The sequence below is a fragment of the Moschus berezovskii genome, chromosome 2 (assembly GCF_049115385.1).
Source record: "Moschus berezovskii isolate FMDL1 chromosome 2, NW_MosBer_1.0, whole genome shotgun sequence".
Lineage (NCBI taxonomy): Eukaryota > Metazoa > Chordata > Mammalia > Artiodactyla > Moschidae > Moschus > Moschus berezovskii.
In genome coordinates, this window is record NC_142461.1 from 13,551,466 (window position 1) to 13,570,765 (window position 19,300).

Below are 19,300 nucleotides of genomic sequence, written 5' to 3' on the forward strand. Positions count from 1 at the left end.
AGGACCTGCCATGAAGTCCCACTCTCTTATGAGATCACAGAGTTAGAATTGGTTACTACAGCTGCCCATCATTTATACACCAGGAGAGGTTATTAAAGGTCTCTAACTCCTCCCCCTCAGCAGGAGCTGCTCTATTAGACCTACAAAACTTGACTGGGGGTCTTGATCAAAGCTTTGCCAATGAGACCGAGGGTTCTGCAAGTTTGGGGCTCCTAAGTGGCCCAGCCAAGCCCTTCCCTACTTCATTTTCAAGCCTGTCTTTGTTGTTGTTACAGGCCTTGCTGAGACCAGGCATCATAGAAAGGTGGTACAGAGTGGAGGTTAACAGCTTGGCTCAGAGGCTCATGCCTTGGGTTCAAACCCCAGCCCCTCCCAGCTGGGTAGCCAATCAATTCAGTCAGTTCAGTCACTCAGTCGTATCCAACTCTTTGTGACCCCATGGACTGCAGCATGCCAGGCCTCCCTGTCTATCACCAACTCACGGAGCTTGCTCAAACTCATGTCCATCGAGTCCATGATGCCATCCAACCATCTCATCCTCTGTCATCCCTTTCTCCCTCCTTCAATCTTTCCCAGCATCAGGGTCTTTTCAAATGAGTCAGTTCTTTGCATCAGGTGGCCAAAGTGTTGGAGTTTCAGCTTCAGTATCAGTCCTTCCAATAAATATTCAGGACTGATTTCCTACAGGATCAGGATCTCCTTGCAATCCAGCAAAATTGGATAGCCAGTGCAGCAAGAAAAACCCTTCTTTCCCCAAGAGCAGCAAGTCCAGACTACCGGAGATGAGGACAGCAGAGGCCTGAGGCCAGGCTGACGAGTCTGGATTTAATGGTGCTGGGAAGACATTTGAAATTTTAATACTGTAATAAATGATAGCCATGAATAATATGATTTGGTGAAACCAGAGCAGGTATGGAGTCAATTTCCAAAGAGAGGGCCAAAGGTACTAATGGAGCCGAGATCTCATTGTACATGGCATAGGGATGAGTACTTTTCATTTTTATGGTGATAAATTCATTTTGATGTGCATTATAAAAATATACATAACTAGCCCATGGATTCTGTTATTATCCATTTATGGGAGTAATATAAAGTCTCAATTTAAAACAGAAGTATTTAAATTTTAAAAAAAGCAAAAAGTTGATTTAAAGAAAATTATTAAGCATCCATAGCCCATGAGGTAGGCAGATGTGGCCAACAGCCTTGGAGCGGGTGAGGGCATCGCCGGTTTGGGAATCCTGGCGCATGGGAAATCCCACAGTGGTTATGTGATCTCAGACAAGGTGCCTAATCACTCTGTCTGAGCTGTTGTTTCCACATCTGCAAAACGGAGGCAGAAGCTCCACCACAGTGGAGAAGAAATGAGGTCACGTGCACACACGTCTTGTTTGTTTCTCCCTTTCCGGCCCACCCTACTCCCCCATCTCAACCACACCCAGGCTTCTGGGAGAAGGCAGAGCTGGAATTTGAACTCTGATCTGTCTGATGCTGAGTCCTGGGACACGCCTCCAGAAAGGTCCAGTGACTGAAAGGGACAGGTGCTTCATGGGCAGGTGGCATTTCCCAAACACTGGCTCCCTTCCAGAAACATCAGAGTTCTGATGGATCTTCTATCCCTCACTGGATGGCCAGCCTCCAGCACATGCTGGTCCCTGGGTGGGGCTTCAGTAACTTCCTAGGGGCTGGAAATCTGATCCTTTTTATTTTCACTCCCTCCAACTTCCTAGGGAAGGGATAGCTGTTATCCCAAATACTAAGCCCCTTGGCCAAGACCACTGTGGTAGGCAGAATAAAGACCCTCCAAGGGTACCCACATCCTAATCCCCAGAACTGGCAGATACATGTTACCTTACATGGCAAAGGGGATTTGCACATGTGATTAAGTTAGGAATCTTGAGGTTGTCTTGAATTATGCAAGTGAACCCAATGTAATCAAAAGAGTCCCCCAAAGTGAAAGAGGGACGTGGAAATATCAGAGTCAGACAGAGACTAGAAGATGCTACACTTCTGGCTCATAAGATAAAGAAGTGACCATAAGTCAAGGAATGCAAGCAGCTTCAAGGGGCTGCAAACAGCAATGGAGCAGATTTTCTCTGTCTAAAAGAAATGCAACCCTGCTGACACTTTGCTTTTAGCCCAGTGACCACTGTTTCAGACTTCTGACCTCCAGAACTATAAGATAATAAATGTGTATCGTTTTAAGCCACTGCATTTAAGGTAATTTGTTACAGCAGCAACAGGTAACTCACACAACTACTCAGCAGAGTCCACAATGGAACCCGGAAGTCTCTGCCTTTGGAATCACAGTACACTCCATCGCCATGGAAGCCCCAGTCCCCATCTTCACAAGTGCAGCCCTTGACCTCATCACTGTGTGATCTTGGCCAAGTCATGGACTACTCTGAGTCTCAATTTCCTCCTGCACAGGGTGAAGGTAATGCTAACACCCATCTCCTCGTCTGTGACGATTAAATAAGAAAACGCACATAGGGACTTCCCTGGTGGTCCAGTGGTTGGGGTTCTGTGCCTCCAGTGCCGGGGGTATGTTCTCGATCCCCAGTGGGGGTAACTAGGACCTCACACGCCATGTGGCAAGAAAAAAGAGAGAAAGACCGAAGAAGAAAACGCACATGCAGCTGACAACACTGCAGATGCTCCGACTCCAATTCTGTCCTCTTCCATTACCAAGTTTTGAGCTCCTCCAGGCTACTCTTTAAACTCCCTTTGTTAACAGAACCCTTGAAAATTTCACGCCTTCCAAACTCCTCAAAATAAGGAGGAAGAAATGTTTCACATCTCTGCAGAGATGAATCTGCTTATCAAACTGTCCTCCTAAGTTCTACTCCTTTCAAAAGAGTCTTCTAAGACTCCCTGACTTCAAGGGTGATTCGCATATCCTAGAAAATCACCTTTCATCCAGAAAAAGTCTATAATTCTGGTTGGCTGCCTTGCTTAATTATTTACTGCCATGGTATATTAATATTGCAATGGACACCTCTGTTTCCTCAAAGGCAGAGTCACTTGCGGGTTTTCTTTGTGAAGCCAGAAGAACATCTTTGGAACTTCCCTCTTCACACACATGCCTGGAGGTAAAAATAAAACCCATGACTCTATCAGGTTTCATATTTAAACAAATAACTGGGGAGTCGTGTCCTTTCAATGAACCAGGTAAAGCACTTTGGAGGGTCTGGCTCATAGTAAAGCCCTAATGCCGGGAGCTATTTTGATCGTGATTGTTTTGATGATCATTTCTATTATTAGCTAAGCTCTTTCCCAGCTCATTGCTCAGCCGAGTGTCCCCCAGACCCCGCCTGGAGAGGAAGCCAGCGTGAAGTTGCTGGTATGGACCTGGCAGGCCTGAGGGGAGAGTGGCCTGCCACAAGACACGCAGCCAGGCAGCAGCAGAACCATAAGTGGGGTCCCACTTTGGGATAGCGGCTTGGGAAGCATCTGAGTGGTGCAGCCACGGGTAACTCACCAGAACTCTCCTCCCCAGGGTGCTCCTGGGGACGCTCTGTGGCTCCCCCTGGCCAAGGGTCAAGCTTCCTGCCAGACCACTGGTCTGTAATTCCCTCTTGGCAGCCCACACCACCTCACTCCTGCCTTTGAGATTTGGAGCTGAGACCTGCAGAGCCATGGCCACTGGTCTGGAAAATATGAGAAACCACATATCCCATCTTCCCCTTCTCCTTCTCCCAACTGAGCAGACTCACCAGCACCCACAGCCTGAATATGCAACCTGGGTATCCCTCCCCTGCTCCCTTGTCCTGTGAAAGGGGGTCAGGCCTTGACCTCAGAGGATCAGCCTGGTTACCACAGCCCAAAGGCCTGGACGTGGGGAGAGCAGGCCCTCAAATGACCAGCAAGTCAGTCCCCAGGTAGGCAGGGGCCCTGAAGCTGTCTAACACTCCATCAAAGAGGATATCTCTTGGCCAGCAATCCCGCGGTCACTGGTGGCACCCAGGGGCACAATCACACCACATACATATCTGTCAGTGCTGCCATGGTCTTTGTGGGCAGAAGACTCCTGAGCAGAAGGCTCTAGGGTGATGGCACCGCCTTCAGAAAGGGTGCTGGCTGGAAATAGAAGGAAGAGCTGTGTCATTGCCCTCTGGCAGAAAGTCAGCTCTGGGCATTCCCCAAAGTCTAGCATCCCAGACCAAGGGTACCACTGATGCTCTCTGTGGGGACAAGATCACTGATCCGAGAGCTAGGAACCCAACTCCTCTCCTTGCTCGGGTCTCCAATCTGCCTCTTTGTCACTGTGAGTCTGTAGAGTGGGAATTGTCATCCTGTGTCTGTTGTAAGCACTGGAGGGTAGTCTCTGTGAAGCATCAAGTCTCTGGCAGCATCTCCCTTCTCCTAGCTGTCAACCCCACCCTTGGAAAGAACCTCAAAGATCCAGGTCCCTGAAAAGTTGCACACCTGCGATTAACCCCACAATAAGAGTGACCTCATTCGGGCATTTCCCCAAGTTAGGGGATTTTTCCTTAATCAAATAAAAACAACAACAACCAAACAACAAAAGTGATAGGCCTTGCTAAAAGCCAAGTCACTACAAGAGATTTTTTTAAAAAAGGACGACTGAAAACTAGTATTTATGGTTCTGGCCAATGCACTATTGATGGACTTCTAAGAAAACTATGGTTATGCTGATCAAAAAGGGACAGACTTGATAAGGATGCGCTCTCGACCCTTTGTCCTAACTCCGCTGTTCCTGCCAGGAATGCAGGCTCAGTGGCTGGAGGAGCAGCAGCTATTTTGGAGGCATGAGAACAAAAGTCATGCCTTAAGAATACTTGAGGAGAATGATGGAAAGAGCCTGGGGCCCTGAGGGCATCATGAAGCCTCTGTATCAGCCCTGAACTCCCTTTCTCTGGCCATCTTGAACTGTAAGAAAAAGAAACCTACCCAGGAATTCTGACTTAATTCATGTGTTCAGCTAGAGGCTTGGAACACCAGCCTTAGGTGCTTGGAACACAACAGCAGACAAGACAGACAAGGTCCCTGCTCTCATGGGGTGAATATTCTAATAGGGGAGACAGGAAGTAAACAAGGACCCACAAAACAAGGTCATTTCAGTAAGAAATAATTCTCAGTCACTGTGCTCTGCTGCCTCCGCTAGCCTGGCTTCTGGTCTCAACTAGAGAATAGGTTTTCTGTGGGACTTTGGGACAATCACCCACTCTAACGTCTGTATCACTGTCTGTAACATCAGGGAGGGGTCCAAAGTCATCCTCCCTAAGGCCTGGCTCTCCTCAGCCAGGCCCCAATGCCGGGCAGGTTACTTACTCTAAGAAACTGCTCCCAGAGCCTGGACACCCTCCAGGCTGACTGGGCTGTTGCTGCCCTCAAATTTCTCAGCATTGGGTAAACAGCTGGGAGGCCCTGGCCCAGACCTCCTGACTGCAGCCCTTTCAGAGCCACTAGTAAATCTCAAGCTACTGCTGAAAGATCTGTGCCCAGACAGCCTATGGCTGAAGGGCCCGATTGTGGTCACGGCCTCTCCTTGCCAGCAGTGGACACGACCCTGGGCAGGTTGGGAAGCTGGGCCAGAAGAGGCCAGACTGTACTCTGCAGCCACCACGGCTGCTGTCCCAGGCCACTGTGCCTGTTCTGGGGACCCCAGCTGCTGCTAACTTCCTGCCCAGGTGCCCCTCTGTGCCTCAGCCCCCCACACACCCCACTTTGTACTCAGCACCCCACAAACAGGGTCCTCTGGGCATGAACACCCCCCGCAGCCTCCCCTTCACCCAACACCCCTTCACCTCTCCCTCACCTTCACTTCCTCCCAGTCACCAAGCCCTGTGGATTCAGCCTCCCTTTCCTCTGCCTGTCTCCATCCCCACCTACAGGGCCCAAGGACCACCACCTCCCACTGGACTTACCTGTGGAGAGAGGCTGGGGCAGAAGGAAAAGGGCCCCCCTCCCTGCCCCTGGGGCTGAGCAGGCTCTGAGGGCTGGTGCCCGGGCCCAGCTCCCACACTCTCCCAGGAGGGAAGGTGTTTCTTTGGCCTGAGGGCTTTCAGAGGGCTGGGTCTGCTGTCAGACCTGCTCTTTGGGGCCCTCTGTCCTCCTCCAAGTGTCTGAAGAGGAGGTGGTCCAGGTCACAAATTCAGAATCAATGGACAGATGGTAATAATACCACCTCCGAGCAAAAGGGATGATTGAAATATATTCAAAAAATATATATTTCAATCATCCCTTTTGCTCGAGGTGGTATTATTACCCGTCCCTGCTCTGCTATCTATCCATTGATTCTGAATTACATCAAAAACCATTAGAAACACTGGACAAGTGGCGAGGAGCCCCCCTGGGACATGTGACTGACTTGAAGGCCACACCTTCTCCCGCAGAGTCTGCCCAAGCGCCCGAGGTCCAGCACTGGGCTTATGAGGACGCCCTGTTCAGACTCTGCAGCCCGTCCACACTGGCCTTGTGGTCTGGGGAACCTGAGTCTGCTCCCGTGCCTCCAAGGGAACAGTGTGGAAATGCTAATCTGCCAGGTCTCCCCTGTGAGTCCGTTTGACGAGCACTTACTGCATGCTTACTGTGTGCCAGGCCCTGTGCTAGGCCTCAGGGATCAAGCATTGAGCAAGACAAAGGCCCGGCCTGCAAGGGGCCGCCAATGGAGGGGGCCAGCTAGATCCCAACCCCCCACTTGTAAAAGCTGGAGTGGGGGCCTCCTGACAATCGGGGCTGCCTTGAGCCTGCGGTCACAGGTGGCAGCCCCAGTGATTCCAGCCAAAACCCAACCGGGGAAAGCAGAGGCCAGTAATAGTCACAGCACTATTAATAGCGTCAAAGGGACAGGTGACAATACCACCTCTTAGTAAAAGGCATAATCGAGATGACACCGGTGGTCTAAAAATAGCTGGACCCTCAGTTCGAGAGGCATCAGGTGTAGGGGAAATCTGCAGACCTTGAAGGAGGACCAGTCTGGGTTCATACCCCATCTTTGTCCCTGGTAAGCTGTGTAACCTAGGTCTAGTCTAACGGCCTTTCTCGGTTTTCTCATCTGTAAAATGGGTATAACAAAAAGCTGACTTTTCTGGCAAAATTGCCATGAATAATAAGATAATGATTAGGACGTTGAACTGTACAGGTGGCCGCTGAAGCATCTATACCTGCCCCAACTCATCACGTTTACCCTTGCCAACCACACTTCCTAAAGGCTGATTCTAAACAATTCCTGTCTGGCTCAAGAACTTTCAGTGGCTCCCTACGGCCCGCAAAGTCCATTCTTTGGCAGTCGCTAATCAGGGGCTCTGTCTGCAGCTCCCCAGGGAAGCTAAGACTTTCTCTGAGGCAGAGCTCTTCCGGATCCCACAGAGCAGGGCCGCCTTGAGGACCACACGCTCCACCCTCACCCCAGGGATCTCTTGGTATGAGGCCTTGGGGTACAAGGCTTGAAGCTATCACTTGTATCACCAGCCTCAGCCCCACCCCATTCCCCCAAAACCCCCTTACACTGGAGGGAAATGTGGGGGTGTTTGTGGTTGGAGAAGCGTGCTGTTTCCCATCAGGGCTAATCTGATATTGACATTTTCCACCCCACCCCCAAGCTGCTTTGCTAAGTAACACAGCCTTTTGCTCCTGCCTCGGAAGGGTAGGGGGCTGAGTCCTATCCCCCTCCGGCTGTTCCCAGGGATGACAGAAGGTACTGATAAGGTCCAGGGAAACTGGACGGGCAGCATCACAGGGCACCTCTGGAGGGCTGGCCTTTCACACGCACCGTTTCATTTTCACTCTGGGAAGGTGCTGTTCTTGTCTCCACTTTACAGACTAAAATACTGAAGATTCCAGGGGAGAACGGGTTTTCTGGGAGTACATTCTCCCTATGGGTAAAGTGAAACTCTTAGCATTCACTTTTTTAAGCTTATTTTTTAATCTATAACATGCATAAACTTTTAAATATGCAAAAAGATACAAAGTGAAAAGTAAGCATCACTCTGTCCAGTTGAGTTCAGTTATCCCACCCCGTCCAGTTCAGGTCGGTCCCTCAGGCGTGTCTTACTCTTTGCAACCCCAAGGACTGGAGCATGTCAGGCCTCCCTGTCCATCACCAACTCCTGGAACTTGCTTAAACTCATGTCCATCGAGTCTGTGATGCCATCCAACCATCTCATCCTCTGTCGTTCCCTTCTCCTCCCACCTTCCATCTTTCCCAGCATCAGGGTCTTTTTCAATGAGTCAGTTCTTCACGTCAGGTGGCCAAAGTATTGGTGCTGAGTGCAAATTAACTGAGTTAATATTCAGGACTGATTTCCTTTAGGACTGACTGTTTTGATCTCCTTGCTGTCAAGGGACTCAAGAGTCTTCTCCAACATCACAGTTCAGAAACATCAGTTCTCTCGTGCTCAGCATTCTTTATGGTCCAACGCTCACATCCATATATGGCTACTGGAAAAAACATAGCTTTGACTATACAGAGCTTTGTAAAGTTCCTGACTATAAGCAGAGTAATGTCTCTGCTTTTTAATATGCTGTCTAGGTTGGTCATAGCTTGTCTTCCAAGGAATAAGCGTCTTTTACTTTCACGGCTGCGGTCACCATCTGCAGTGATTTTGGAGCCCAAGAAAGTAGCCTCTCACTGTTTCCACTGTTTCCCCATCTATTTACCATCAAGTGATGGGACCGGTTGCCATGATCTTAGTTTTTTGAATGTTGAGTTTTAAGCCAACTTTTTCACACTCCTCTTTCACTTTCATCAAGAGGCTTTTTAGTTCCTCTTCACTTTCTGCCATAATGATAGTGTAATCTGCGTATCTGAGGTTACTGATATTTCTCCTGGCAATCTTGATCCCATCCTGTGACTCATTCAGGCCAGCATTTTGCATGATGTACTGTGCTTCCCTGGTGGCTCAGAGGTTGAAGCTTCTGCCTCCAATGCGGGAGACACGGGTTCCATCCCTGGGTCAGGAAGATCCCCTGGAGAAGGAAACGGTAACCCACTCCAGTATTCTTGCCTGGAGAATCCCATGGACGGAGAAGCCTGGTAGGCTACAGCCCACAGGGTCGCAAAGAGTCGGACACGACTGAGCAATGGAACAGAACTGTGCATTTAAGTTAAAGAAATAAGGGGACAATATACAGCCTTGACATATTCCTTTCCCAATTTGGAACTAGTCCGTCGTTCAATGTCCGGCTCTAACTGTAGCTCTTGACCTGCATACAGATTTCTCAGAAGCCAGGTAAGGTGGTCTGGTATACCCACCTCCTGAAGAATTTTCCAGTTTGTTGTGATTCACACAGTCAAAGGCTTTAGTGTATTCAAGTCACGTCAACCATGAAGCAGAAGTAGATGTTTCTCTGGAATTCTCTTGCTTTTTCTATGATCCAACAGATGTTGGCAATTTGATTTCTGGTTCCTCTGCCTTTTCTCAGTCCAGCTTGAACATCTGGGAGTTCTCAATTCACGTACTATTGAAGCCTAGATTGAAGAATTTTGAGCATTATTTTGCTAGCATATGAAATTAGTGGAATTGTGTGGTAGTTTGAACATTCTTTTGCATTGCTCTTCTTTGGGATTAGAATGAAAATTGACCTTTTCCAGTCCTGTGGCCACTGCTGAGTTTTCCAAATTTGCTGGCATATTGAGTGCAGCACTTTCACAGCATCATCTTTCAGGATTTGAAATGACTCAACTGGAATTCCATCACCTCCACTGGCTCTGTTCATAGTGATGCTTTCTAAGGCCCACTTGACTTCTTACTCCAGGATGTCCAGCTCTAGGTGAATGATCACATCATTGTGGTTATTGGGCCATTAAGACCTTTTTTGTATAGTTTTTCTGTGTATTCTTGCCACCTCCTCACATCTTCTGCTTCTGTTAGGTCCATAGCATTTCTGTCCTTCATCGAGCCCATCTTTGCATGAAATGGTCCCTCGATATCTCTAATTTTCTTGAAGAGATCTCTAGTCTTTCCCATTCTATTGTTTTCCTATATTTCTTTGCATTGGTCACTTAGGAAGGCTTTTTTTTTTTATCTCTCCTTGCTATTCTTTGGAACTCTGCATTCAGATGGGTATATCTTCCCTCTCCTCCTTTGCGTTTCGCTTTTCTTTTCTCAGCTATTTGTAAGGCCCCCTCAGACAACCATTTGCCTATTTGAATATTCTTCTTCTTGGGGATAGTTTTGATCACTGCCTTCTATATAATGCCATGAACCTCTGTCCATAATTCTTCAGGCATTCTATCTATCAGATCTAATCCTTTGAATCTATTTGTCACTTCCTCTGTATAATCGTAAGGGGTTTGACTTAGGTCATACCTGAATGGTCTAGTGTTTTCCCTATTTTCTTCAATTTAAGTCTGAATTTTGCAATAAGGAGTTCATGATCTGAGCCATAGTCAGCTCCTGTTCTTGTTTTTGCTGACTGTATAGAGCTTCTCCATCTTCGGCTGCAATGAATATAGTCAATCTGATTTCGGTGTTGACCATCTGGTGATATTCATGTGTAGAGTCTTCTCTTGTGTTGTTGGAAGAGGGTATTTGCTATGACCAGTGCGTTCTCTTGGCAAAACTCTGTTAGACTTTGCCATGCTTCATTTTGTACTCCAAGGCCAAATTTGCCTGTTACTCCAGGTATCTCTTGACTTCCTACTTGTGCATTCCGGTCCCCTATGATGAAAAGAACATCTTTTTTTTGTTGTTAGCTCTAGAAGGTCTTGTCATTCTTCAGAGAACCGTTCAAGTTCAGCTTCTTTAGCATTAGTGGTTGGAGCATAGACTGGGATTACTGTGATATTGAATGGTTTGCCTTGGAAACGAACAGAGATCATTCCGTCATTTTTGAGACTGCGTCCAAGTACTGCATTTTGGACTCTTTTGTTGACTATGAGGGATACTCCATTTCTTCTAAGGGATTCTTGCCCACAGTAGTAGACATAATGGTCACCTGAACTAAATTCGCCCATTACAGTCCATTTTAGGTCACTGATTCCTGAAATGCCAATGTTCACTCTTGCCATCTCCTGTTTGACCACTTCAACTTAACTTGATTCATGGACCTAACATTCCAGGTTCCTATGCAACATTGCTCTTTACAGCATCAGACTTTACTTCCGTCACCAGTCGCATCCACCACTGGGTGTTGTTTTTGCTTTGGCTCAGGCTCTTCATTCTTTCTGGAGTTATTTCTCCACTGATCTCCAGTAGCATATTGGGCACCTACCGACTTAGGGAATTCTTCTTTCAGTGTCATATCTTTTTACCTTTTCATCCTGTTCATGGGGCTCTCAAGTCAAGAATACTGAAATGGTTTGCCATTCCCTTCTCCAGTGGACCATCTTTAGTCAGAATGCTCCGCCATGACCCGTCTGACTTGGGTGGCCTTACGCGGCATGGCTCATGGTTTCATTGAGTTAGACAAGACTATGTCCTTGTGATCAGTTTGGTTAGTTTTTCTGTTACTGCGGTTTTCATTCTGTCTGTCTTCTGATGGATAAAGATAAGAGGCTTGTGGAAGCTTCCTAATGGAAAGGACTGGCTATGGAGGAATCTGGGTCTTGCTCTGTTGGGTGGTAAATGCTCAGTAAATCTTTAATCCAATTTTCTGTGGATAGATAGGGCTGTGTTCCCTCCCTATAGTTTGGCCTGAGGTCAGCTATGATAGGGGTAATGGAGGTAATGGCTACCTCCTTCAAAAGGACTCGTGCCACCATGCCGCAGCTCCCGGAACTGTTGTATTCCATGCCCCTGACCCCATGGCAGGCCATTGCTGACGTATGCCTTCGCCAGAGGCTCCTGGACACACACAAGTCTGGTTCAGTCTCTTGTAGGGCAACTGTTCCTTTCTCCTGGGTCCTGGTGTGCACGTGGTTTTGTTTGTGGCCTCCAAGAGTCTGTTTCCTCAGTCCTGTGGAAGTTCTGTAATCAAATCCCACTGGCCTTCAAAGTCAAATTCCCTGGGGCTTCTCAGTCCCTTTCCCAGGTTGGGAAATCTGTCGTGGGCCCTAGAACTTTTGCAACAGTGTGAGAACTTCTTGGTATAATGCTTCTCCAGTCTGTGGGTCGTCAGCTTGCGGCTCTATGCTGGGGCTAATGGCGACCTCCTCCAAGAGGACTCGTGCCACGTGCCATGCCTCCCAGGTCTGCTGCAGCCAGAGCCCCTGTCCCGGCAGCAGGTCACTGCTGCCCTGTGACTCTGCAAGAGACCCTCAAACACTCAAAGGCAGGTCTGGTTCAGTCTCTTGTGGGATCCCTGGGTCCTGGTACACACAAGGTTTCGTTTGAGCTTTCTGAGCATCTCTGGTGGGTATAGGGTTTGATTCTAAAGTCAGTTTTGCCCCTCCTACCGTCTTGTTGAGGCTTCTCCTTTGCCCTTGGGTGTGGGATATGTTTTTTTGGTGGGACCCCTGTCCAACAGCTGCCACATTACTCTCCCCTGGGGAACAAGGTGACCTGCTTTCTAGTGTTTCCTTCCAGAGATTTCTACACATGTACAAGCACAGCCACATACATTCCAATATCAAAAACAGTAACTTAACTTGTGTTCTGCATCATGTGTTCCCTGAAGGATAGGTTTGGAGCCTGTTGCATTTAAGTACATAAAGAGGGTTCGCATTCTTTTGGGAATAGTACTCCTTTGAGTGACTCTCTTATAACTAAATAAACTTTAATCAATGGGTATTAGATTGTTTCCAGGCTTTAGCAATGACAAACACTGCAGCAATAGACATCATTCTATATGCATCATTTTCACATATTTGAGGACACGTGTAAGATAAATTCCAAAAGGTGGAATTCTTAGGTTAAAGAGTACAAACATACCAGGTTTGATCCATATTGACAAATCACTTTTCATACAGTTTGAACCAATATATACTCCCACCGGCAATGTGCCTGTTACCCACATTCTTACCAACAGTTAGTTATCAAACGTTTTGCTCTCTACCAACATAATAGATGAAAAATGGCTTACAAATACAGTTCAATTCATTTTATAAGTAAGGTTAAGGTTCACTTGTGTTTCATAAGTAACCTTTTACTTAAGGTTTTGTATGTTTAGGAGCCAAGTATTTCCTTTTCTAATAAACTGTCTGAATCCTTTGCCCAACTTTTCTGTTAGTTGTCAATCTATTTCTTATTGATTTTGAGGTGTTCCTTATAGATTAAGGAACTTACTCTTTTGTCAGTAATATAAGTTTAAGTATTTTCACAAAGTGTATCTTTTGATTTGCTGGTGGATTTTTTTCACTATTGTTAAAGGATACTTAAATTTGTTGATATTTTGGGGTTATAGCTATTTAAGTGTCTGATTATAAAAATATTTCTCCATTTTTCTAGTACTTTTATGCTCTTGTTTCTACATCATTCCCTCTTCTGACTGATTTTCTTTGCCTTGATTTACCCATTCACCAAATAAAAGAGTCTTCCCTCATGGATATTCCGTGGTTGTATCTCTTGGAAGAACATTAAACAGAAAAAGTAGGGAGATTACAGAAGGAGGAATGGTGGGGATTTCCAGATCCATTTCTGTCACTGTGTGACCTTAGCCAAGTCCCTTCCCTTCCCTGAGTTTCAGGACAAGGAAGTTGACCTGAGTGCTCACAAAGGCCCCTTCTTTCTCCCCGTCTCTCTCACTGTTGAGCTATTTATTCTTTGAGTCTGGAGTTTGGAGTTGCCTGGGCTGTGGCAATCAGGGAAGGCTTCCAGGAGAAGGTGGGTCTTCATCCAGGCCTAGTCTAGGAGCTGGAGATGACAGAAGCCACTGCTTTGTACCAAACTCTCTTACCTTACCTGCTTCAGTCCTCAAAACAACCCAGTGAGCCAGTGAGACTGGATTACCTCACTCTGCCCATTTCACAAATGAGAAAACTGAGGCTTTGAGTCATTGAGCAACTTACCCAGGATCCTAGAGCCCGTCCATGGTAGAGATGGGACTCAGACGCTGGCCTGTGATAAGCAGAAGCTGGGGTTCTCAGTTTGAGAGCTGGGGGGGCAGGGGTGCTGGCTCTGGGAGTGGACAGCGGTCAGTGACTCTCCCTGTGGCAGGAGCGAGCATTGGGAAGCAGCTGGAGTTGGGCGATAGGAGGCCAAGGGCCCACAGATCAGGCCCACGGTGGGTGGGCAATGTGCCCGTCCCGGAAGCTGGAGTTTAGATGAAATCTCGACTAGCCCAACCCAAAGGCTAGGAGAGGGACCATGTCAACCCGGGCCCGGGGAAGCCCACATCCTGCTTCTTGGGGCCTGGCTCACCGCTCAGGTTTTGCAGCGTCTCCTGGCACTTTTCCCTGCCGGGAGTGTTCATCTTGTTTTACTGTGAGCACCATTGTGCAGGACCCACACTTCCAAGCTCTCCCGCACTGCCTCCCAACTTGCTCGCATCACATGGTCATGCTTTCCACCTGGCTGGGCCCCGGTGACTTCTGAGTTTGAGGACCTGAATTAGCGGCCCAGAACCCTGGAAATGCAGAGGTGATAGTTTGCAGGGAGAAGGGAGATCTTTGAAAGAAAGGCGATGGAGGCCCAGAGGGAGGCAAGGACATCCCAGAGTCCCACCGTGGGGCCGGGCTGCACCAGAAGTAGGGTCAGAACCCGTGGCTCCGAGGCCAGTGCTTGCCCACCTGCCCTCCGCTGCCTTCCAGAAGCCACAGGGTGTGGAGGGGGCGGCAAGGGTGGCACAGAGCCACCCGAAGGAGAAGGATGGAGAACACAACTGACGGCTCCTTCGACGGCCGGTCTCGCCACCCACACTGTGACCCAAGGCGAGTCCCTGCCACCCCTGGGCCTCGGTGTCCCCATCCCGCAGAAGGAGAATGGACCTAGGACGGCCTAGGACATCTACAGTGTCCGTGAGCTCCTGAGCCCCCCACCCTCCCCGCTCCGAGAGGCCTCAGGAACAAACCGTGCATTCCTCGGGCCTGTTCTGCACGGGCTAATATTGACCCAGGGCTGTTTCCTTTGGCCTGTGCAGGGGCTGTGTTTGCTCTGGCAGGACCCTTAGCCTTGCCTGTGCCCTTCTGTCCTCCCGCCGTGCCGGCCAAGACAGGAGGGGCCCAGACGTGTGCCTCATAGGCTGGGGGCGGAGGGGGGAAGCAGAAACCAGAAGGGGCCCAGAGCACTATCCCATGACCCCCTCACCCCCGCCCAGCTTTTAATGCTTCCAGTGTATTTTTTTTAATAAGAACTACCCAAACAGCAAAATGTCTGAGGTCTTCTTTTAGCGTTGTATTTTATAAATACACTCTCTTAACAAATATCTAACACTCATCCATACACACACATATGATACAATAAATGTTTGTTTTATCTCCCTTGGGAATCACATGGGAAACTTAAAAGAATCCTTTCCTTGGAGAAATGACTGATTCCAGGGTCAGGCCAAGAACAGAAAGAGATAAGCCCAAAGCATCTTTCTGCACCAGGAAGTAAGGGAAAACTCAAAGAGCAACGAAGCCATCGTTGAAATCACAAGAGCCGGCAAGAAGGGCCGCTCCAGCCCACTCTGAGCATCAGAATAAGAAGAGGAGAATCACATTATTACCCATTCAATAAAAGAGAAGTCATCATTCATCCCTGAATAAATGCACAAATGATTACAAGTGTGAGGAGAAGTTAGTAATTAGCATTGCCTCCAAGTACCTCCCTGAACATGCTTTTCTGAGACAAAGGGGAACGTGTAACCTGACTGTGGAGAAGCCTGCAGGTCGATCCCAGCAGAGGGTCCAGGAGGCCTTCATCAGCAAACCCCAAGCACGTTCCACCTGGCGGGACACAAGCAGGAACCCCAGCATCGCTTCTGTGATAGCTCAGCTTAAGACACACCAACTTGAATCCGGCCAGGAGCAAACCAACCCCAAACCAGGCTCACTCTGCCAAGCGACTGGCCTGCCATCTTCAGCAGCGTCAAGACTGTGAAAGCTAAGAAGAGAGGAGGAAACAGCTGTTCCATGCCAAAGCCTACTGGAGAGGCAGGATAACTCAAGGCCAGGGCACTCCTGGGACCACAGGTGACTTCAGATGGAGCTTGAGGATGGCCGTAGAGATGCATCAACAGCAGTGTCCTGATTTCCAGGTGGAAGTGTGTTTGTGCGGGAAAGGTCCCTATTGGCAGGAAACAGGCACTAAAATATTCTAGGGGCTGGGTCACCATAACAGCCATTTACTCTTAAACGATCCAGGGGAAATGGTTTTTAGGGCTTGACTTGTAACTTTTCAATAATGTTCAAGATCGTTAGAAAATTAGAGCAGGGAGGGGGACTTCATGAATCTAAGGCCCCCTGAGTCCTGAGCTAAGATTCCCAGGGGAGGCCAGGAGGAGCAAGGGGCTGCCTTGCAGGAGGCTGGCTCCTCCCACCTCCTTTGAAGCACTTCCAGCAAATGAAATGAGAAACGGACATCCAGAGAGGGCACAGCCCTGCCTGAGGCCACACAGCAAAGAGGGCAGCGGGCAGTATTAGCTCCCGCCTTCCTGTGTTTCCATCTCCCTCCTTCAGGCTTTTTGAGGCCTCCCAGGATTCTGGGCAGCACCTGCTCCCCTGGGGCTGACCCCAGACAGAGACCAGAACTCTTAAGTTTCATCCTCGCTTTGCCTTGTTCATCCTTGCTCACTTAGGTCTTCCCCTCTCTAGGTCTCCTTCCCCCACCTCTGGTCCAAGCAGAGAGCAAGTCAGTGGCATTCTATGGGGCTGGGAGTCAGGGACTCAGCTTTAGCCAATTCAGTCCCTGGACCTCTGGATAATCTGGAACAAGTCACTGAAACCTCTGCAATTGTTTCCTTATCATCACACGGCAGGATAACGTGTCAAAATTTTCACCAATGCCTCCTTCTCCAGAATTTCCCATGTCCCGTCTCCATCCCACCCCCTGCTCCCCAGTCCCCATCTGGGGCCTGGCATGCTGCTGTCCTCAGGATGACACAGAAGCATGCAGATGACACAAGAGTCAAATTCACTGACTTCTGAGTTTCCAAAGTCCAGACTCCACCATCATGTAGAAAATGTGGACGCCCGGGTGATAAACCAGAGGCATCCACCTTTGGGACCAGGTAGATTTCTGGACTGTGGAGGATGGAGACAAGGAGCTGTGAGGGAACCCGGGAAGCTGTGAGTCCCTCAGCTCCCACTGGAGTGGGAGTCCAGATGCTCAGAGGGTCTGATGTCCTAGGATGTGGTGAGAGCAGAATTCCTACCTGGCACAGAAGCCAGGGACAAAGCCTTTCCTAGGGGCGGATGAGACAGCCAGAGCACCCCCACGGCATGTGAGCAGAGAGCTCTCCCCTCAGAGGGATGGGTGCAGGCAACTTTCTCTCCTGTACCCACGGCAGCACGATCATGGCACTGACGTGGCCCCAGGGAGCTGGTGGCTCCAAAGGGGCACTGTGATGAGAAATGAGGGAGGAACCAGCAGGGCCCTCAAGGACAGAAACACAGGGACAAGCCAGCAGATGACAACACTGGTTTGTAATGCACTCCTCCCACCTAAGCCCCCAGACCTTCAACAACCGCGGGGCAGGGGCCGGGGGCCAGGGGCCAGGGAATGACTAGATGATGATATTTCCATAACTTAGTGGGGTGAAGGCATCACACAGAGGTTCACAGTTCAGAGTTTAGAAAGAAAGCTGCTCTCCTCACATCTTATTATTGTTCAGTTGCTCAGTCGTGTCCAACTCTTTGCAACCCCACAGCCCGCCAGGCTCCCCTGTCCTTCACCATCTCCCAGAGTTTGCTCAAACTCATGTCCATTGAGTTGATGGCGCCATCCTACCATCTCATGCTCTGTCGCCCCCTTCTCCTGCCGTCAGTCCTTCCCAGCATCAGGGTCTTTTCCAAAGAGTCAGCTCTTCACATCATGTGGCCAAAGTATTGAAGCTGCAGCTTCAGCACCAGTCCTTCCAATGAATATTCAGGGTTGATTTCCTTTAGGATTGACCAGTTTGATCTCCTTGCAGTTCAAGGGACTGTCAAGAGTCTTCTCTGGCACCATATATTCTTCAGGGCTCAGCCTTCTTTACGGTCCAACTCTCCCATCTGTACATGACTACTGGAAAAACTGTAGCTCATTTGCAAATTTTGATTGCTGCCTAAGGTGTGGTAAACAGGAACAGACCAGGGGCACACTCGGGGCAGGCTCCCACGGGCTGGTGAAGCTAACTGTGCACGCATGTTTCTACTCTGCATTCAGCAACCTTATCAGCCACGATGGAAGTATTTACACCTTGGAAATTGGCAGATGCAACTAGTTGGTAGGATTTGTAGTTTGTTTTGCTTTTCAGAGGGACTCTGCTAGCAGGTCCCCAAGTAGCATCTCCTGCACAAGGTTGCCATAGGCAACAAGTGAACTTGTTCAGAGAACTTGGCACTGTACCTGGTACCCAGTAGAGGCTCAGTCAGGGATCGCTGCTTCCGCTGCTGTTGCCTCAACAGGAAGATGAGGTCAGGCCCTGCCTCCAAGCTGGTCCCCTGTCTGTCTCACTGCTGGGGTTGGGATCAGGGGCTGTGGAATTATTTAGCCCCGTGAGTCACCAGAGCTGTCCAATGTGAGGACCCCCCACCTCCCACCCCTGAGAAAGCCTTATCTTGAGGATGCTATGCTCAGTTTGCAAAGACCCAGGCTGCTCCGTGGAGGACAGCAAGGCCTTTGTGGGCCTTCTAGGTGAGCCAGGAACACCAGTCTCTGGGCAGGACCCTGTAAAGAGCCAGCAGCAGGGTACAAGCCCCTGGATGTGGGGATAAGGTTGTTGGGAAACAGAGAGATGGACCCCTGGACCATAGTCAGCTCTGTAAGGACTGAAAGCTCTCAGTGGAAACACTACAGAGTTGTTTGCCCCTTTCTGTGGGCTGCCTGTGTGTTTGTGATCAGGTGACAGGAAAATGGTTTTCTTCCTGGTCTCAGGCTGTATCGCATGCCCCGTCACACTCCGGGGAGGCCTCACAGAAGGGTGACGTTGGGATTGTTTATGTTTGTTTTATTTTTCTTCATTTCAGGATGCCCATTCCCAGCCCAGAAACCACATTGCCATTAAGAGGTCAGGACATTTGAGGCCCCTGTGCCCACTCCACCCAGCCTGGGCTGAGGGAGCCCAGTGTATACGCTGATGCTGGCCACTGACTGTCCACGAAGGCCAGCAGAGCCATAAACAAGAGGGGCGGGAACTTCCAGGCTGGTTGGGGCCAGCTTATTTGGACCAGAGTATAGTGCACTGGCCAGGATGTCCCAAAATAAAACTCCCATGGCCGGGGCTGTGAGCCAATCCCTCCATGGAAAATTTAAGACAATTTTTCACGGCTGCAAGGTCCAGGCCTCTAGATGGGCCACCCAGAATCACCTCATTGCCACGGTCCTGATGGCTC